This window comes from Panicum hallii, chromosome 5 (assembly GCF_002211085.1).
Source record: "Panicum hallii strain FIL2 chromosome 5, PHallii_v3.1, whole genome shotgun sequence".
Lineage (NCBI taxonomy): Eukaryota > Viridiplantae > Streptophyta > Magnoliopsida > Poales > Poaceae > Panicum > Panicum hallii.
In genome coordinates this window covers 53,440,588-53,444,469 of record NC_038046.1, presented here as the reverse complement: position 1 = coordinate 53,444,469, position 3,882 = coordinate 53,440,588, and the positions used below count along the sequence as shown (strand labels likewise).

The following is a 3,882-nucleotide window of genomic DNA, read 5'->3' as shown; positions in this document are numbered from 1 at the left end:
ATCAGCAGCTTATTAATCTCACTGCCAGGCTAGACACTAAGTTGCAGGGCTCCGTTAATTAGCCGGTTTGTTGTGCGTACGTACCAGCATGCTGATGATGGGCTGCCTTGGCCTCCGTGCAGTGGACGACGACGGAGCGAGAGGAAGAGACGGTGATGGCCAGGACGATGGTCGTCATCATCAGCACGTACACCGCCGGCAGGGAAGGGAGCTTGTTCTCCATGGCAATAAGGAGTGTACGTACCAAGATCAAGTAGACGGTAGCTGCGCCCTAGCTTCTTTGCCAGTACACTTGCCTTCGTCTTCAGCGCCTTTTATATAGGACTGATGAGTAACTGACTGCTAGGATCTGATGGAGTAGTCTCGTAGAAATTCACTCCAGTGGAGCAGTGTACAGCGTACACACATGCGATTGATCCCGATGGTCTTCGCTACCCAACGAAGCACGTCGCGAGCAAGGGCCGGTCCGGTCAAAAGCTGTGGCTGCCTCGGCTGTACGTTGGCACGGAGGCCGGAGCCGTGGAGGATCGGAGCCATGCGCGCGAGCTCTGCATGTAGCCAGCCGCCGTAAGTTTTGAACCATCCGATCCGTCACCATACTAGCTACCCTCCCTCTCGCTCTCAGACAGCGGCCAGACTGGCTAGTCCGGCCAACTCCGTGCCGGCGGCTTCGGCATGAGCTCGCCAACCTGTACGGGCGCAGCTGCTCCTAGGGTGGGCACTTTTTTACCCAACACCGGAAACCGGACCGAGCCAAGTGAACCGAACCGAACTATCGGCTTCTCGGTTTTTCAGTTTCGTGCCGGTTCTGATTTTTAGGGACATCGGTGATCGGCGTCGGTGTCGGTTTTCATCTCCGCCCGAACCGAAACACCAAGCCCGCTGCTCCACTTCGGCCCACTTAGACGCCTCAACCCAAGGCCCAGCACACAAGGCATATACGGTCCACATTCTTTCTACCGTACAGAATTTCTCTCTCTCGTTCCCTTGTCGCTTCATCCCTGCCTCGATGCCTCCGGCGGCGCGGCACACTCGGCGACAGCGGCGGCGGACGCAGAGGGCGCATGGGCAGCCCAGTGCGCCGGCGGCCACCCGGCGCCCGGCAGAACAGCGGCGCGCGGCGCGCGGCAACCTGGCGGAACAGCGGCCGCGCGGCGAGGCTTAGCGAGGGATGCTCTGCCTCTTCCGTGTTGAGGGATTTTGCGCCGCCGGGGAAGGAGACCGGCCCGCCGTGATTCCGCATGCGCCATCACCTCGCCGATCTGAGGAATCGAGCGCCGCCGTCTGAACCGGTCGAGCCGCGCCGCCTCGGCCGCCCGTGTCGCCTGGATCCGCACGGGGGAGGTGGAGTACCGCGGGCGCGTGGGGAGAGGCGGGCCACCCGGGCTGGGATATGATGGTGCAGCGAGAGGGCGGCGTTGCTCAGCCAAGCTGCCGGGAGGGCTGCGCGCGGCGGTGCTCTGGCGAGCTCGGAGGCGGTGCCGCGGCGCTCCCCGGACCAAGCCCGCCGCCACCTGCAGGTGCTGCTCGCCAGCGTCGTCGTCGACCTCGCCCCCAACCGCGCCCCCCGCTCGCCTTTTCCGGCATGGGGGCCGCTCGCCGCGACCTTCTCTACGTTCTCGGTGACAAATTGTATTGTTTCAATCGTGATCTTTGTGAAGTTGCAGTTGCGATACTGTGATGTTACAATAAATGTTTCAACCATGAATTTGCAATGTTTCACCAGCGACTTTGTAATGTTTCAACAGTGATTTTATGGAGTTGGAGTTGCAGTTGCGATTCTATGATGTTATAACTGTGATTTAGGTTTTCTTAATCAATGAGATGTTTCATATGTCATTTGCTCATGTTGCACTTTGCGGTTTCATGATGTTGCAATCTTAATTTGTTTTTTTCTTTGTCGACATGAGATTGTTGCAACCAAAAGTTTGCGACGTTACAGTAGTTGGTCATCATCAACAGATATCGTAATTTTTTTCAATATATTTTTAGTGTTGCAAACGGTAATTTCTATGCTACAAAAATTTATTATCTACGTTGCAGATGTTATTTTTTTGATGTTGCGATGAACCAACGGCGCTAGCAACGCCCTACCGAAATTGTCGGTTTTTGATTTTCTGCCGCACCGATCGGTTCTTATTTCTGTAACCGAAATTTTGCAACACCGAGCAAGCCGAACCGAATTGTCAGTTTAAACCGAATGCCCAGACTCCGGAAGTCCGGAGCACATCGTCGTCAGCCGTCAGTCCGTCACCGTCAGGCGTACGATCCGTCGATGCCGGCCGTTCAACGGAACGGGTCGGGTCATGGAGAGCATTCATCGCAATGTGGCTCAACGGGCCTTCCATGGGCTGCACGCGGTGATCGTGGATGGCCTTAGGCATAGCTGTAGCGTGGGCCACTGGGCCGTAGATTTTGGGTTCCTTTCTATTTTTCTTCTTCTTCTCGTGGACAAGTTTAGGCAAGAAAATGGAGAGTGAGTGGTCACTGTAGACTTCTACTACGTACTAGTCCAGTTCACAGCGGTACAACTATTAACCCAACAATACTGTACTCGAGGTAATCCTGTACAATAAGTAATAATTTCTTGGAAAAATCGACCTGCGCCACCATCTCTTTTTCGACCGAAGGCATCACGCGCAGCTTTACTGAAAGCTTAACGAGCATATTTGCGCCTCCATCTCTTAGTGACACCACCAGATGCGGAACTAACCAAGCAACGTGACGAGGGATCGGCACCACCAATTCACCGCCAACGGCACTAATCACTGGCGTCACCTCAAGCTCCGATCCGGCCTATCTTCCGGGTCAGGTGCTAAACGCGGCGCCGCTGTGTCGGTGGCGGTCGCGGTTCGACGAAGTACGCGCGCACGGGGCCGCCGCGCGGCGGCGGCGGCGCCAAGCCCCGGCGACCTCCGTCCAGGTGAGCTACGGGTGCACCTGCAATGCGCGTGTTAATTTCGTCGCCGTCATCAAATAAGAAGCTTTCGACTGCTAGCTGTACTCGCAGCGAGAGCCGCCGAGAGCGAACAACAAAATGGTTTAGAATAGGATCAATTAATTCAAGGTTCTTCATCATATCTGCATTCCACTAATTGGTTAGCCTCGTACCATCGATTGGGGCGTTGGAGTCTCCTTCGACCTCCGAGCAGTGGACGACGACGGAGCAAGAAGAGATGGTGATGGCCAGGAGGATCGCCATCAGCGCGCAGATGGCCTGCAGCTGCAGGGAAGAGAGACAAGAAAAGAACTTCATGGCAGCAGGGTTAGAAAGTAGCAGGATGCTATGCTAGCCTCTCTGCCTTCATCATCTCCATCGCTCAATGGCCTTTTGTAGAGGAGTATTCCGTATAAGATAAGACTAGAAAAAAAATCCCATCCAGCTACCTAGCAGCTCAACCTCCAATCCTCCATCAATTCATGCCCATGGTCGGTCCATGGAGGCGTGTGGACGACCAATAACGCAGGCGTACAGTAGATTGATACCGACGGTCTCCGCCACCGAATGAAGCAGGGCCAGTCTGGTCAAATCATGTAGTGTCTCATCATGCTGCAAATGCATATGCATGGGACCCTATATATGTCCGTATCCGTGTAAGTACTCTGTCACTAACATTCACGGGATATTTATGAACGGACTCCCATCCGGATAATCATCAGATATATGAGCTAATTATAGCTAATTTTAATTTTAACTGAATGGATTCTAATAGAACCAGCCAATACGCAGCTAAAGTTCTTCTAGCTAATAATAGAATAACAACTATAAAATTATTAATAATTTTAAGAACGTATAGTCCAGTGGTTATAAGAGCTTTAGCGGTATTCAGTGGTCCTGTATTTAACTTCCTATATGATTGAATTTTTTAGGATTTAACGATG

At 53.3% G+C, this 3,882-nt stretch overlaps 1 long non-coding RNA gene across 1 annotated transcript; it reads right to left on the bottom strand.

The window, feature by feature from the left end:
• Nucleotides 1–2,470: 2,470 nt before the first annotated feature.
• LOC112892105 lies at nucleotides 2,471–3,579 on the bottom strand. Its single transcript, XR_003228667.1, has 2 exons — nucleotides 3,112–3,579; nucleotides 2,471–2,940 (listed from the first exon to the last, which is right to left on the bottom strand). It is a non-coding gene; the product is annotated as an uncharacterized LOC112892105 (long non-coding RNA).
• Between the last annotated feature and the right edge of the window lie 303 nt (nucleotides 3,580–3,882).